The sequence below is a fragment of the Chiloscyllium punctatum genome, chromosome 39, assembly GCF_047496795.1.
Source record: "Chiloscyllium punctatum isolate Juve2018m chromosome 39, sChiPun1.3, whole genome shotgun sequence".
NCBI classification, from domain to species: domain Eukaryota; kingdom Metazoa; phylum Chordata; class Chondrichthyes; order Orectolobiformes; family Hemiscylliidae; genus Chiloscyllium; species Chiloscyllium punctatum.
The window spans coordinates 41,412,234-41,430,008 of NC_092777.1; the positions used below are offsets into that span (position 1 = coordinate 41,412,234).

The 17,775-nt window shown below is 40.2% G+C and overlaps 1 protein-coding gene across 2 annotated transcripts in view; it reads left to right on the forward strand.

Moving 5' to 3' along the window:
• The first annotated feature begins 4,353 nt into the window (after window positions 1-4,353).
• Window positions 4,354-17,775, forward strand: part of fasn (fatty acid synthase) — an 89,878-nt gene continuing 76,456 nt past the window's right edge. The window contains exon 1 of one of the 2 annotated variants that reach the window (XM_072558520.1): window positions 4,354-4,517. The gene's annotated coding sequence lies outside the window, so the exon portion shown is untranslated. Of the gene's footprint in view, window positions 4,518-5,141; window positions 5,322-17,775 lie in introns of those variants that run through there. The other variant, XM_072558519.1, reaches the window with a different exon arrangement.

Sequence of the window (17,775 nt, forward strand, 5' to 3'; positions counted from 1 at the left end):
GGCTATGGGTGGATTTTAAAAGAAGATGAGAATTTTTAAATAAGGCCTGATGTGTGTAGGTCAGGGAGCTCAGTGTGTTAGGTGGACAGAACTTGGTACAATTTATGTCAATGGCATTAGAGTTTTGGATGATGTCAACTTTATGGAAGGTAGCCAAGAATGCATTGTACTAATTAGTCATGATTTGGAGATGCCGGTGTTGGACTGGGGTGTACAAAGTTAAAAATCACACCACACCAGGTTATAGTCCAACAGGTTTAATTGGAAGCACACTAGCTTTCGGAGCGACGCTCCTTCATCAGATGCTTGTGGAGGGCTCAATCGTAACACAGAATTTATAGCAAAAATTTACAGTGTGATGTAACTGAAATTATACATTGAAAAATCAATGAATCAAAAAGACAATCAATTTTTCAATGTATAATTTCAGTTACATCACACTGTAAATTTTTGCTATAAATTCTGTGTTACGATCGAGCCCTCCACAAGCATCTGATGAAGGAGCGTCGCTCCGAAAGCTAGTGTGCTTCCAATTAAACCTGTTGGACTATAACCTGGTGTGGTGTGATTTTTAACTTTGTACTAGTTAGGCATAGAAGTAAGAAAGGCATCACTAAAATGAACAAGGGCAGGGGTGAAATGGGTGGGAAAAGGCAATCTTAGATATGACACAGATAAATGTTTGAAAGCTCATCTCAGGCTGAAATATGACACTAAGGTTGTGAACAGTCTGATTTAGACAGTTGCAAGGAAGAAGGATGGAGTTAATAGTTGGAGATGGAGCTTACACCAGGAACAATGATAATTGCTTGGGTCTTCCCTATACTTCACTGCAGAGAATTTTCTGCTCATGCAGTAATTTGGACAAGTAATCTGATGAATTAGAGAAAGCAGATCAGGCTGAGAGAGGTAACATTGAGGGAGAGTTGGAGGTCATAAAACCACAGAAAGTATAAGTAGAGTTAGACCATTTGGCCCTTTGAGCCCACTTGACCATTTAACATGATCATGGCTGATCCTCCATCTCAATCTCTCCTCCTGTTCTCTAGTAATATCTCTTAACACCTTGGCCTCTAGAAATCTACTTCATTCTTAGATATATTCGGTGATTTGGCCTCTATGGCCCTCTATGCTTGAGAATTCCATAGGTTCACCAGCCTCTGACTGAACAAATTTCTCCTCATTCTAGTCTGAAATGGCCTACTGTTTATTGTGAGACTGTGACCCCTAGTTCTACAAGCTCCAGCCAAGGAAACGTCATCCATGCATCCAGTCTGTTCAGCTCTGTCACAATTTTATATGTTTCAGCGAGATAACCTCTCATTCTTCTAAACTCCACTTAATATAGGCCCAGTCAACCAAATCCATGTCCTGTGACAAACCTGCCATCTCAGGAATTAGTCTGGTGAATGCTTGCTGCATTCCTCTTGGCAAGTATATTGTGTCTTGGATAAGGAGACCAAAACTGCACTCAACACTCCAGGTATGATCTCACCAAGGGGCTGTACAGTTGCAGTCATGCTTTTAGCTCCTGTACCCAAATTCTCTTGCGACACAGGCCAACATACTATTTGCATTCCTAATTTCTTGCTGCACCTGCATGTTTGCTTTCAATGATCAGTGTACAAGAACACACAGGTCCATTTTTTATATCAACATTTTCCAATCGAAAACAATTTAAATAATATGCTGCCATTTTGTTTTTCCGACCAAAGTAAACAACTTTGCCCTTATCCATATTCTACTGCTTCTGCTATACGTTTACCAAATCACTCAACTTGCCTAAAATCATCCTGAAGCCTCTAAACATCCTTCTCACCACTCACAATCCCACTTAGTTTTGTGTTATCAGAATCATTACATTTGATTTAATATCCAAATTGTTGACGTATATTGCAAATGCTGGAGCCTAAGCACTGCAGTTCCCCTCTTGTCACCACTTACACTTTGAAATTACCTTCTTATTTCTCCTCTGTTTCCGGCTTGTTAAGTGTTTCTCAATCCATGCCAGTCTCTACCAGGATGTGATTGTGCTAGAGAGGATTCAGGAAACATTTATCACAATGTCACTTTGAAGTGATTCCACGACAAAGAGAGACTAGGTGAGCTGTGGTTATTTTTCTTAGAGCACAGACGGCTGAGATGCCTGATTAAGCCATATATAACATTATGTATGGTATAGATAGTGTACACATGGAAAACCTTTTCCCCTCAGTAGAGGGTCAATACACGGGGGCACAGGTAAACAGTACGAGAATTAGATAGACTTTAAGAAAACATTTTCACTCAAGATTGTAGATATCTGGGATTCACTGCCTAAAACAGTGGCAGAAACAGAAACCATCAAAACATTTATGCGGTATTTAGATAAGCATTTGAAGTGCTAATAAACAAAGTTACAGGCCAAGAGCTGGAAAATGGAATTAGAATAATGGATGTTTGATGACCCACATGGGTTTGATGGGCTGAAAGGCCTTTTACCACATTGCAGAATCCCTACTACTCTCTATATTATCACTAATCCCATGTACTTTGCTTTTGCACACTAACCTTTTATGTGGAATGTTATCAAAACCTTCCTGAAAATCCAAATTCACCATCCCCACTGGTTCAACTTCATCTATTCTCATTGTTACATCCTGAAAGAAAACTCCCCCAGATTTGTCAACCATGATTTCCCTTTCAGAAATCCATGAAAACTTTATGTAATCTCATTCATATTTTTAAGTATCCTGTTATCACATCTTTTGATTCCAACATTTCATTGCTACTGATGTTAGGCCAATTGATCTGTGATTCCCTTTTTTCTACCTGCTTTTTATTAAATAGTGAGATTGCATTTGCCACCGACCAGTCTGTCCAGACTATTCCAGAAGTTTTGAGGATGACAACCGTAGTTCTCATTATATTAGCATACATGTAAAACCTGACCTGTTTTCAAACTAAATTGGCAGGTGGCTAAGGAATAGGTCATGTCTAAGTATCAATGCCTTAGGGGCCATGAAAGGTAACAGTGCAGGAATGTGAAGAGAGGCTATGCTTCAATTATACACAGATCAGAATGGAACCAGGTGAACATAGTCCCATCCATCTGGACAATGGGCTAGAAGCATAGATAGCTGTTATTGTGATCAACCAGGATTATAGACACGTAAGGACAAGAATAGATAGTTTAACTCTAAAAACAGTCATATAGGATATCTTTTGTGATTTTGATAAGAGCTGGGTTGATACTGTGGAAAGGACAGAAATATAATCAAAAGGATTGAACCATGATCTCAGTTGATGGGAAATCACAGAATCAACAAGCAATGATTTCAAATAAAAGCAAAATCCATTGGAATCACTCAGCAGATCAGAGAGCATCTGAAAGGGAAACAATTCACTTTCAAGTAGTTGATTTTCATGAATGCTTGTTATCTCTACCAGGAGCTGCCAGACAAAGGGTGACAGTATTTTCCATTTTCATTTCAAATTTCCAGCAACATTCTGCTCATTAAAGGATCAGAAAATTGAATGCAAAATGAGCTATACTCAGCCTATTTTTGCAACAATATTATAGTATGTTACAGGATGCCTTGTATAGTATCTTGACTGGGTAGATGTGGAAAATTTTTTTTCCTTCTTTTGGGAGAATTTAGGACCTGAGAACATAATCTCAGAAAGAGGGGTCACACAATTAAGATAGAGATGAGGAGGAATTTCTTCCATCAGAGGGTAGTGAGTCTGTGGAATTCTTCATCACAACGTTACTTAATCAGCATGAAAACCAAGGGTCAAAGGGGAAAGACAGGAAAGTGGACTTGAGGATTATCAGATCAGCCATGATTTCACTGGCAGAGGTGACTTGATGGACCCAATTCACCTGCTGTTTTTTGGATTGCACAGTCCCAACTGTGCAGTAACGTTTCTGAATAGCTTCATTTGAAAATATCCATTATTGTATATTACAATGACCATTTTCACAACTAAATTCACACGATTCATACTACCAAGTGAAAAAAAATGAAGTGTGCAAGCCAAAAGAAACGCAATGGAACAGCCGATTAGGAATGTAATAAATAATTGAATTTAATTACGCCCCCACATCCGATACTGGGAGGATACATGGCACAATAGTTACAGGACGAGGAAATCAGAGGCCTGGTTTCTTGATTAAGTGATCCTTGTTCAAATCCCACTCGAAGAATTAAATTTGATGAAATAAAATAAGCCGGTATCAACACCAGTATTAGTGAAACTACCATGTTGTCATTGAGAATTGCATGTGTATTCTCCATATTCTGGTGCAGTGCCCTCCTCAGGTAAGACAGCACAGAGCCAGGTAACTTCCTGCCAGGTTTCTCAATGTTATTTCAAACCGGCGGGGACAAGTAGAAGCATGACGCTGGTTGACTCACTCTCTGACTACTCCTCCCTGTGTACCAAGTGAAGTAAGAACCTTCCTCCGCCTCGCCTGTCGGACTCCACGAGCCGGAGCTGGTGAAATCACATTGTCTGTCTGCTACAAAACGCAGGTAAGGACATTAGTTAGTTCAATTGGCCGCACCGCTGGTTTGTAAGATAAATCGATACCGTCAACGTGGGTTCAATTCCTGGCACAGGCTGTGATTACCATGAAGGACTCTCCTCAACCTTTCCCCTTTCATTAGGTTTAACCATCACCAGTTATTTCTCTTTAGCAATGGCGACCTTTAGTGTGATGTAATGTTTAATCTGTCTGGACCAGGTAGCAAAGATGCACTTCACAGGTAAAAATGAAACATAATATAAATATTCTGCCTGGAGGTCTTAGGATATAGTTCTTTTGAGAACCAGTAAAAACAAGTATTTGCCTTGTTGCAATAAATTAATTATTCAGTTACTTGCTCAACGTGGGCTTTAAACCGGGGCTAGAGAGAATGTGTCGTATGTTTGAGTTTTCAGGTTGAAGACTCTGTCTGCTCTGAACCTTTTCTTTTAAGCAGGCCGCTACCACGATGTTGCACATGAACTGTAGTAACCTTTTTTCTCAGGCGTTTGTAAGGGGGGGTTGATCATCTCATGAGCTTGTGGTCCAGCCCTGCCTCTCTTCTCATTGGCCTGAGCTGAAAACCCAATCTGTCAGACCATGTGGCGTGTCGAGCCGGCGAATCAGTCATTTAAATAATGTAGAGAAGCGTTGAGAGGCGCAGCCGAGCTCTCAGAGACAGCTCGCAGCTCGAGGTAGCACAGAGAGAAATAGGAGATATTTATTTTTAAAAGAAATACTGCACTGATTCCACTCTACATCGCTAAACAAAGGAAAGCGAGACAGAGAAATCTCTGGATTTGAAAGACAGGTATGACTTTCACTTTTGTTACATGATTGTTAAATGACTGGGATGCTTGTGGCTTTGAAGACATGGCCGAGCGATGAAGTAAAACACGAGGAAAGCTTTTCTCTCTCTCTCTCCCCAAGCTTTTTTAATGGTGCTGTTAGATGTACCTTAATGGAGAGAGTTTTGCCCAGAATTGCACAAAGGTTCACTGTCTCCTTTCTGTTAAAGAGTGAACTATTCCGTAGCGTTAATGGGTATCTTCTAGAGTCTATTCCGTAGCTCCTGCCTTATCTGATCCCCCTGAATTATGCTGCGGTGGGGATAGGATTACAACGCTGCCATTTTATAGACGCATCCTTGATGCTTCAGCGTGGCTGTCCTTTTATATCAAGGAAAAGATCCATTAGCGTCGGAGATATTTTATTTACAATTTTAAAATGGGTTTGATCGGCGAGATCTGGTTAATTTTTCTTCCCCCGAAATGGTAGTGTAGGATCTGTCATCACGTTACGGATGCTGGGATGGTCAGGCATGTTGCAATATCTCACAGGGAGGTGCGGACGGCTGTTTCACCATTTCACTGTTGTTCAGGGACCTCCCACTTGCCGAGCCGACGGGAGGAGGGGTTGGGATGTCATTGTGTGAGGAGGACACTATTCCAGCTCCCGGCGTGGGCTGAGAGACATTCCCGAAGAAGAAAAGAACCGATTTCAATTTCAACTGAACTGCGAGATTGAATGAGAGCGCGGTGCCTCACTCCAGGGGCGGCACCTGCACAAATAACGCGGAGTCAGTCTTTTCCTTTCATTGATTTATTCCCTAATTCATGCCCCGACAAAGACTGCAGCCTCGCAGTGTTGTGCTCTGTGGGTCACTAGGCCGAGAATAACCCACACATCTATTTATTTCAATATCAATCTCCCTGTTATCCCAATCCAATCATTTCCCTCAAATGATGTGTAATAGCTGCTGTCAACCATATTTTAACCCCGCTCCAAATCTAGCCTTCGTAAACTGCTCATCTTTGGAGCAGATGGCCAATGACTAAATGGAATTTACTGCAACCCAGCCAATAAAATCTACAGTGTGGCCGACTTTCACTGAGTTCCTTCAGTTATGTTTTAAAATCAGATTCCCTACAGTGTAGAAACAGGCCATTCGGCCCAGCAAGTCCACAAAGGACCTTCTGAAGAGGGTCTTTCAATGTTGAACGCAGACCTGTGCAATATATTTTTGAATTAAGCTTAAAGTGGATTATAACTAATTACTTGATGATGAACCAAATGCAACCCTGACTGTTGTCTAATACATAGATTAGCGTGGAAATGTGTCTATCTGGGATTAAAACTGTAGCAATTTGTAAATGTTCTATTTTTACCTGGTCTAGATTGACAGAAACCTTCATGGTCAAACATGTAAAAGTCAAAGAAGCTGTTCTGTTGAACTTGCTATACCGCTTTCTCAGTAAAAATTCAACTCCAAAATATTTTGCTTCTGTTTAATAGTATTAGCAACAACAAAAACAACTTGCATTTCTATAGCAAATTCAACATCTCAAATGTTGCAAGGTGTGTTGTGAAAGTATAAAAGAAAATGGATACCAACATGAGAGAAGATGTGACCAAAAGCTTGGTCAGAGAGTGGGTTCCAGGTGGCTCAGCCATCAATGTGCCTTTTGAAGAAGGGGAGGGAGGGAGGGGAGAAAAAAGGTCTGGATCAGAGAAGCAAATAGTACAGTGGGTGACAGCCTGAAGGTGGTGATTTCAGTCTTTTGGACTTATTTTTGGGTGGGGGAGCAATACAACATTAGACAGATTGTGCCATTACACTGAGGTAATGGAGGATTCAGAAGGATAAAGGTAGAAACTGTCAACATGTTAATGCCACAATTTGGATGATGTAACCAAGCGATAATAGTAGATGTCAGTGAAGAAGGAATCACAGATGGAGCTTTAGGAACTGCTGAGGTGATGGGGTTGAGTTGAGAAGAGAAACCATGGTTAAGAAATAAAACTAGAAAGTGATGGAGAAATTCGTCAAGTTTGGCTGCATCTGTTGGAGAAAGAAAATCAGAGTTAATGTTTCAAGTCCCATTACTGCAGAACTGAAGGGAGAGAGTAAAGCTTTTGTTGAGGACATGGTCTTTGCAGGTTGAAGAATTGTCATAAAACAGAAAATGCTGTAGAGACTGAGCTAGCCTGGTAGCACCTGTGCTGGGAGGAACAGAGTTATCATTCCAAATCTGCTATGAAATCTTCAGAACAAACAGAGTCAGAGCCATCTCATAGCTTTGACTCTTTTTCTCTCCATAGGGCTATGGTCTTCTGCTAGACCTGCTCAGTTTATCCAGCAAGTTTTGTTTTATTACAGATTTCTAGCATCTGCAGTAATTTGTTTTTAGAAGTGTGAGGATGTTTGAGCAAGTTGGCCGCTTCAGGATGGAGGATCAAAAATGGCATGGTTTTTGAAAGTGTATTTGTAAATGATTGAATAGCTTTTTTTTAATAATTGCAGGCAGAAGAATCCCTGGTAGGCTCTCTTGTCAACACCAGGATGTCAAAATGGCACTCGCAGTAAAGTTATGGTTGGAATAAGGCCTTGCTCACAGTAACAAACATTCTGAAGGAAAAGTAAGAGGGAGTTAGAGGAGTTTAATGAACTTGGACCTGTAGGCAGAGTTGTGGTGGGTGTTGTCTGAAATTTTGAAGATTAATAGTAAAAGTAGAAATAGTGTCTTTGGGAGACAAGGCAGTCAGTTGCAGTTACAGTTGTCAAGGAGGCTTCAGTTCTCCTGTTGGAGAATTCCAGAACAAATGGTAGCCTGAGTGCATCCAGGTCTAAAACCAGAACCAAACAGCAAGTAGGCAAAACTTAAATGTGCATGACTTGTTAACAAGTTTGACTTGCACTGTGAGAGATACTAAGTTTCCATAGTCAGTGATATTGAGAAGAATTGTTTCATGCGCATACTTTTTCAGTGCTTACATATCAGTTGCAAATTAATTTGGTTGCGTCTGTGATGGACCATAGAAACAAAAATAAATCCTATTTTGGTGCAGCAGCAGGAAAGATAAGCCATTTGGAAGAGGTTTACTAGCTCTTTGCATTAATTTATTTGCGGTAAATGGAAATTGATAGGAATACTAAGCAAAATTCTGATTTGATTTTTCAGTTTGCCTTCTGTACATTTGCAGAATTTGTGAAGAAGTAGATAACTTGATATAATTGGTGTGTTTTTGTCCTAATTGTCAAAGTTTTTTAAGTTTGATCGAGAACAGTAATTTTCAAACTGAAGTTTTGTTTGCAAAGGCACTTGATGTCCAGTTACGTGTTGTAAATAAGTGACATTTCCTACATGAATTGAGAGCACAGCTTTTGGCAGCTTGTAAAAATATTAAGGCGGAACATTCATTGTGTTGTTTTCACAGTAAAATAGCTTTGAGGCCTGCTGTTAGCATACAATGGAAAGGCTCTGCTTGCTAAGTTTGAGAGAACATTGGCGACCTCACTCTCCTCCTCACGCTGCAAACAACAGACTGTTACTAGGAACCGAGAAAATTTACTGAATGGTTTGTTAGTCTTGAATCAAGGCATGATTCAGAACAATTCTGTACAATGCTGTGACTTTAAAATGCAACAGGGTAGCTTTGCTCTTGGTTGGGAACATTGAACAGCTTGTTGTGTGTGCAATTAGCACCAGCAAGTACGATCTACAAGCAAGTGTTTGAAAACACAGGCCAGGCTTCAAATTATTTTTCTTTATCAAGTATTATTGCTTCATTTTTGATTCTTTAGCTACATGCTATTAGTTAAGGATAGTGAGGTTTTCAGGTTGATCCAGTTCAAAAAGGAGCTGTGGTGATGTGATTTACAAGTCTGTGAGGAATGATGCTCATTGATTAGCTCTTTCAAAGTATTGCCACGGACGTGATGGTCCAATTGAACTCCTTCTGTGGCTGCTTCATGTTAAATGGATGTAGCATTCTGTTCTTTATAATTTGTTTCCTATTGAAAAGAAATGTTTATTAATGTTATTGTCCTTACGTAAAGCTTAAAGTTGAAGAATTCCTGCAAAAAGATGATTAATAGCTGGTAACCAATAACCATGCATTAAGTCTCGATCAGGTACAGGCACTTAATCCTTTCCAATGTTTGACTTTTGAATTTATTGCACTAAGTATTAACTTTAAGGTTTTGCTAAACCAAGGAGCCATGGTGCGAAGGCACATCTTAACTGTTGGACTGACAGCATGGATTACAGTAGAAAAGGAAGTTAACATAGGCCTGAGTTGGACATGTTAGGAATAATCTATGTGGCTGCATCTTTGGGAGGTCCTTGGGCATTTTTACATGATTTCAAACTTTGATTGGAGTAGACTGTGTTCGCATATAAGAGTATACTGACAAATGGGAGGCTTTCAAAAGTGTGATAATGAGAGTTCTTGTCAGAGTGAAGAGTAAGACAGGTAAGAATGGGAACAATGAATGAATAAAGATACTGAGGTTCTAGTCAAGAATAAGAAGGGAAATCAGGAGGGGAGAAGGTGATGTGAGATAACCTTGACAGATAAAGTTAAAGATAATCCAAATGTTAAGAGAGAAAGAGCCAGCAAGGAGAGAATAGTGCCCATTAAAGATCAGAGAGTTTGTTCTTGTGTTGAACTTAAGGAGATGCAACAGATACTAAATGAAACGGAGGCTACAGAACACCAGGGAAATAAATATTGATGTTTTGAAAACAGTTCACATTACAGAAGAGAAAGCGTTGGAGGTCTTAGAAAACATTGAAAGGTGGACAAATTTCCAGGACTTGATTAAGTGTATCCCAGGATATTGTGGGGGCACTAGCAGAGATATTTGTAAGTTCCAAAGGTGACTAATGTTGTGCCTTTATTTAAGAAAGACTTTAATGAGAAATCTAGGAACTGTAGACCTGTAGTCTGACATTGGTGGTGGGTTAAGTTTTGGGAGTAATTCTGAAGGATAAGGTTTACATGCATTTGAAGATGCAAGGATTGATTAAGGGTAGTCAGCATGGCTTTGCGTGAACGAAATCCTGGCTCTCCAACTTGATTGTGTTTTTCTTTGAGGAAGTAACCAAAAGGATTTGAGGGCAGAGCAGTAAATGTTGTTTACATGGACTTTAGTAAAGCCTTTGACAAGATTCTGCATGGTAGACTAATTAATGAAGTTAGATCCCATGGGATTCAGTGGGAGCTTACCAGCTGGATACAAAATTGGCTTGATAGTAGGAGACTGGGATGGTGCTGGAGGTTGATCTTCAGACTGGAGACCTGTGACCGGCAGTGTTCCACAGGAATTTGTAATGGGTCCACTTTTGTCTTTTATGTAAACAGTTTGGATGAGAATTTAGGAGGCATGGTTAGTAAGTGTCGATGACATAAAATTGTTGGTATAGTGGACAGTGAAGAAGGTTATCTAAGATTACAAAGAAATCTTGATCAGATGGGCCAATGAACTGAGAAATGGCAGCTGGAGTTTAATTTGGATGAATGCAAGGTATTGATTTTGGTAAAACAAACGAGGGCAGGTCTTTTATGATTTAATGATAGAGCTTTGGGTAGTGTTGTAGAACAGAGACCTAGGTATTCAGGTGCATAATTCTTTGAGCTTAGGAGTTAGGACATCATGTTGAGGTTGTACAAGACATTGGTGAGGCCTCTTCTAGAGTACTGTGTATGGTTCTGATCGTTCTGCTGTAGGAAGGATATTATTAAATTTAAGAAGGTTCAGAAAAGATTTACCAGAATGTTGTCAAAACTGATGGAATAGGTAAACTTAATATTTGACTTCACATTCTCCAAATTCTTCTTTTCTGCTGTTTTCTTGGTGTCACTATTGTCGTCTTAAATTGAACTGGGAAGCTGTTAACTTCCAGACATACCTCATTTATTCTATAGAATTAGACTCCTTTTTCAATAGGCAGTTTTCAAGAAGAAAACAGCAGGAAGAAAAGAATTTAAAACAATTATTTTGCCAGCGGTATTGAGCCAACATGCACTATTTACTTAATTAGAAGCAAACAGATGGGGTAGAGTGTGGTGCTGAAAATGTAAGAAATGCCAATTCTCTTGGATTCGGTGCTGCATTCTCTGGTGCCTCACTTATCGCAGTGCGATGAGAGGTCAGGGTTCTCACACAGATCCTTCTGTTACCCTGTAATCATTTACTTTTAAATGTATTTGAGTCACGTTGGAAGTACAGGCATTCACCATTGTACGCATTCTATTCCACCTACCATTGAAGAAGTGATCTAATTTACAAACTCTTAACAGTTTTGGGAAAATTTAAGGATGTAAGTAAAAAAGAATTGGGGAGGTAGATTTTAGATATTCATTGTACTGAACTGAGAAAGCAGCATGATTATCAGTTAAGGAAGCTTTGAGTTAAAAGGAATGAAAGTAAAAGCTAAATTATAGTTATAAATGTCAAATAGTAGCTATTGTGAAGAATTGAGTTAATAAATTCACTGAACCATGGAGATTAGGAAGGTTCTGCACCTAACTGCATGTCTCTGCTGAGTTAGCTAATCTCAGTCATGCAAAGGATGGTGATGACATAGTGATTATCACACTGGACTAGTAATCCAGAACTAAAGCTATCAAGATATGAGTTTGAGTCTCACTATGGCAGAGGGTGAAATCTGGAATGCAAAGCTATCCTAATATTGTGTAAAAACCAATCTAATACCTTCTTTCAGAGAAAATCTGCCATCCCTGCCTGGTCTGATCTTTGTGAGACTCCTGACCCACAAAAGTGTGGTTGACTCTTAACTACACCAGGTCAATCAGGAATAGACAATAAATGATGGCCTAGCCAGTGACACCCACATTTTATGAACAAAGTCTTTTATTTTTTAAAAAAAAGGTAAATGGTCAAGGATCCTGCCTCTTGTGGGGAAGTGAATTTGTGTATGTAAGTGAGGACAATACCTGGCTTGTGGGAATCCTTCTGGTAAAGAGCCTACTTAGGATCACACAGCAATGGTAGGACATTGATGGGAGATTGGAGCCCTGTCTGTGCTGAAGTGGTTGTCTCCTGTGGAGTAACACTGCAGCACAAGTCAGCATCTTTAAAGAGAAAAAGAGTTGCTGTCTTAAGGAATAACTGCTACCATGATACTGTTGAGAAAAGTGAACCATGGGGTTGGTAAAGCATTCACTGGTCCCTTGTTCAGTTCTGCAAGTTTCTAAGCTCAAGGACATTAGGTTCGCTGAAGTGGGTTATGATAGCTTTGTGCCTGTTTGCTGCAACATGGAGATGATGGGAAGGAGTTGAATAAATGCAAATTAGCTTCTTTAGTACATTTGTTGACCATGGGCCTGCCTTCTACTTGTATTGTGTAGAATGGGATAAAATGGAGTTTTGACATTATTTCGAAAATCATTCGTTATTACAAAATAATGTCATATGCGTACCTACAGTATTTGGCATGACATTAAAAGTTGAAAATCACATGCAAAAATTCATGGCTGGGAGACTTTACCACTGTTGATATTTTCATCCATTTTATTCTTCAATTGGCGATAAAGGTAAAGTGACCATAGTCCTACCAGGCCTTCGGCACTGCTCTCTCATTAGTGAGAACTGACTGCTGAGAGTTTAACTTGACAGTCACCATGCCTAAGGCGAAGGGAGAGGTTGGAAAAGGAAGTCCTTCATGGTAACCTCAGTCAGTGCAGGAATTAATCCCTATGCATTGCAAACCAGCCGTCCAGACAACTGAGCACAATTTACCCATACCTTCAGGATGCCAGTTCAAGCTTGTCTTCAGTAGTGTAACTGAGTCTTGAAAAGAAGTCAATTCTGCCAAAAACACTTGACAGTTAAACATATCAGTTCTTGAGCATAGTGTGCAGACTACATGTGCTGATGCTACATTGAGATTTATCTTATTATGACTAACACAGATAACATTTACATTTCCAGAAATAACCTAGACATTTGACCTGGATATATGTATAATTGGGAAACGCAGTCGGACATGAATACAGCCATCTGTGATACCATAATTTTGAAGGATGAAATTACATGCTGTGGTTTCAGTGCTTGGGTTCTATAATAAGATTTAGGTAATCAAACGCAGGATATAGCAAAAAAAGTGGAATCCACAAAAGCCTGCCAACTGCAAAATACTTCACGTTTTTCAAAAACCAAAAGAACTGCGAATGTTTAAGGCTCAGTTCTGAGGAAGGGTCATTGAATCCAAAATATTAACTCTGATTTCTCTCTGCAGATGCTGGCAGAGCTGCTGAGTTTTACAGCAATTTCTTTTTTTGTCTTCCATTTCTTTCCCAATTGACCTATCTACTGCTTCTACAACAACAATTTGCATTTATGTAGCACTTCCACTAATTAAACATCCCAGGGCACTTCACAGGAGAATTATAAAGTACAACACTGAACCACAAGGCATTTGGTCAGTTGACTAAAGTTTAAAGTGGAGTCCTAAAGGCCGAATGTGAGGTGAAGTGTAATGGGGCAGTTCCACAGCTTAAGGCCCAAGCAATGGTCAACAATGGTGGAAGGGCCATAATTGACAATCCACACAACACCAGAAGTAGAAAAGTAGAGGTATTGGAGGGTTTGAAAGTTTGGAGGAAATTACAGGGCTAGGAAGGGCATGGCCGTGGAGGGATTTGAAATCAAAGATGAAAATCCTGCTCCATTAGTCTAACTCCTTGTTTGTGTTTTGCCACCCAACCTGCCTCCCATCTATGCACCCCCCACCCTTCCAGTTGACCTACCTATGAAAAGTATTGTTGATTTCTGAATTAATCACAAAACTGGGATATTTTAACATTTTTCTACCAGACAAGCAATACTACTTTTCTACTCCGACTAAACCAGTTGTTTGCACTGCTGAGGGGATCATTCGAACCCCTGCCTAATAGTGGCATAAACCATGAACACAGAGAGGTAGAACATGCAGCAGGACAGCATGATTAGACAGACATGTAGACAGTAAGAAACAGAATCAACTGTGCATGTGGATAAACGTTAGAAAGGAGGTAGCAGTTTAAGGCGAGAAGATATTTTGTCTTTTATCAAATGTGTCTGGAGCCTGGATGGTGACCCTATTTAAGTGTCCATTTCGAAATACTGAGAAAGACATTGAGACGTTTAGCATCTCTTCCACATCCAATAAATTATTTTTCAAGTACAGTTATAATTGTTGTTTAGACAGTTATGCCAGGTAAATTGTGCACAGCAGAAACCCCACAGATGGCATACGAGGAAGAGAGGGTTTCCAGTGCGAGACTGGGCCAGCTTTTGCTTCTGGTGCTAATTTGCTGAGGTGAAAGGCAGGAATATAGAAAAGGAAGAGGCAAGAGACTGAAAGATGTGGGAAGGAATTTAAGCATAAAGTAGGAGTGAGACTGTGATGCAGAGAACTTAAATCTTTTTGATTGCAGAGTATTTTGAAGCTCATGACAAAGGCTGAACAGGATACTAGTGACAAACAAAGAATCTATGGGTGCATTGCATTCCATCTGTTCACACTAAAAGACAAAGACCCTATTGCATAATTGGCAGAACAAGAAATTCTCTTTAGCATCACATCCTGCACCTTTTAAATCCTGGCTCTGCCGCACAGACTAAAATAGAGAAGCAGGCAAATAAATAAGAGCATCCAGAAAAGTAAAGAATGCACTGAAGGGGTGGCAAGAAGAAACAACAATCTGCAAATGTAATCGCTGCTTACTGGTAGATTGAAAATGTGAGATTGAAAACAAAAGGCTGGGAGATTTTGCACTTTTTAGTTGTTGCATTGGCATCTATGTACATACAGGAGAATGTACAGAACAACCTAGTGGAGATGTCGAGAAAATATGGTCCACTGGGAAATTCTGACCAGGGTATAATCAAGTTCGGGTAGAAATTTCCTAGTGTCTGAACAATCTGGGCAAAATTGGAAAAGCTGGGAGAATATGGTGAGAATGAAAAATAAGGTTCATGAATCAAGGAAGCAAATGCTTGATTCTCTGTTTTAATGTTTCTGTGACTAGATGAGAATCTCATTTGTAAGGAGAGTGAACCCTATTGGAGTGCATTAACATCTCCTTTATTGCTTAATCTCACCTCCATTATGTTCTCCCAGATATTGGTGAGAAACTAGACAGTGGCAATTCCTACTTGAAAGTCATGTTGTGGAGATGGTGGTGTTGGACCATGCTGGGGTGGACAAAGTTTTAAAACTCTCACAGTGCCAGGTTATAGTCCAACAGGTTTATTTGGAAGCTCTAGCTTTCGGAGCACTGCTCCTTCATCAGGTAGTTGTGGAGATGGATCAAGAGACAATTTATAGCTAAAGATCACAGTGTCATGCAGCTGAAACGATAATTGAACGAACCCAGATTGCTGTTAAGTCTTTCATCTTTTAGAATAGGTTGCAGATTTTGGTTCATTAATATGTAAATCACAGAACTACTTTTAAGTCACATTCTGGAGATAAATTAAGGTTTTATCTTTTAAAAAAGTGACATCTCAGCTCAGACATTGGATTAAAAATGTGAGGTTAGAGTCTGTCTGTCTTCCAGTCTTGAGCCAGACTGGTTCTATTTCCAAAGTAGGAGGTTATAAAATGTTACATGGATTGACTGCCTGCAGATTGTTTGTTTATTTTTGAGTAAAATAGATGTCTGCAAATACAATTCTGCAAATTGACCCATAGACTTGTACGTGTGTGTGCATGAAAGAGAGTGTGAGTGCGTGTGAGTTTGTTACTGTGTGCGTGAGTGTGATGGAGTATAAGCCTGTGAGAGGATGTGTGCGCAGTGTATGAGAGACAGTGTGCATATGAGAGAGGGTCTGTGTAAGTGTGTGTGACAATGTATAACTTGAAAGTCAGGACGATAATCTGATAATTTACCTGGGAACACTCCATGGACAGTGACCACCTACACCCTCTGACCAGGGAAGTCCGTATTGGCAAAGCACCAGCCTTGCCATGTCATCATGGCACATCTGACTTGCTTAGAATTCAGTTAACTACTTCAATACTGCACTTGGAGCTGACCAATACCTTGCATTTCAGTGTTGCTGCCAGGTCACTTTGTGCAGAAGGACAGTCATCCATTTCATGCCTTTCAAGGCTCTCGCTTACTTTCTTGGCACTTGCTACTTTGTGCTTACTTAGTCACTCACTGCAATTCTGCCTTGCCTTTTTAGCACAGACAGAAAGCTAGTATTTGAGCATTGAATAGGATGTGACTATGTACAGCAACATCACATCTACAGTAATGTGACAGCAGCTTCTGCAGCAAACAGACTGCATGTCTGAGGAGTATAGTCCTTAGTCCAGTGAAACGGGGACTCTCCTCAGTCAGGAGGCTGATCCATCCTCAGTCAGGAAAGGTGATGAATTGTCCTGAGTGAGTAAGTAAGAAAGAAACAGAGGACAGGAGGATTAATCCTTTAGGGAGGAAGGAATGAATGAAAGCTGTTGAGGAAAGATGCTGCATGCAAAAGTGAGAGGGAAAAACTGAGCCTTAGTGAGAGATGGGTGCAGTAACAAAGTTAGTTTGTGTCAATTAGCAGAGAGAATAAAATGGCATCTAGCCATAAGGTCACCCAAATTGACTGGCATAGCTGCAGGTTCCTGTGGACCATCAGAGGTATAGTTAGTACCTTTTACAGATGACGCCAAAATTGGTGATGTAGTGGACAGCGAAGAAGGTTACCTCCAGGATCTTTATCAGCTGGAGTTTAATTTAGATACTGCATTTTGGAAAGGCAAATCCGAGTGGGATTTATACGCTGAATTGAATTGAAATTTATTGTCACTTAATGGTAAGGTCCTAGAGAGTGTTGCTGAACAAAGGCATCTTGGAGTGCAGAATCACAGTTCCTTGAAAGTGGAGTTGCAGGTAGATAGGATAGTGATGAAGGTGTTTGGTATGCTTTCTTTTTATTGGACAGAGCATTGAGTATAAGAGTTGGGAGGTCATGTTGCGGCTGTACAGGACATTGGTTAGGCCACTGTTGAAATATTGCGTGCAACTCTGGTCTCCCTATTGGGTTTAGGAAAAATTTACAAAGATGTTGCCAGGGTTAGAGAGTGTATGAGTTACAGGGAGCGGCTGAATAGGCTGGGGCTGTTTTCCTTTTGAGTGTTGGAGGCTGAGGGATGACCTTATAAAGGTTTCTAAAATCATGAGGGGCATGGATAGGGTAAATGGACAAAGTCTTTTCCTTGGGGTAGGGGAGTCCAGAACGAGAGGGCATAGATTTAGAGTGAAAGGGGAAAGATTTAAAAGGGACTTAAGGGGCAACGTTTTCATGTAGAGGGTGATGCGTGTATGGAACGTGATACTAGAGGAAGTCGTGGAGGCTGCGACAATTACAACATTTAAAAGGCATCTAGATGGGTACATGAATAGGAAGGGTTTATGGGCCAGATGCTGGCAAATGGTACTAGATTAAGTTAGGATATCTGGTCAGCATGGACGAG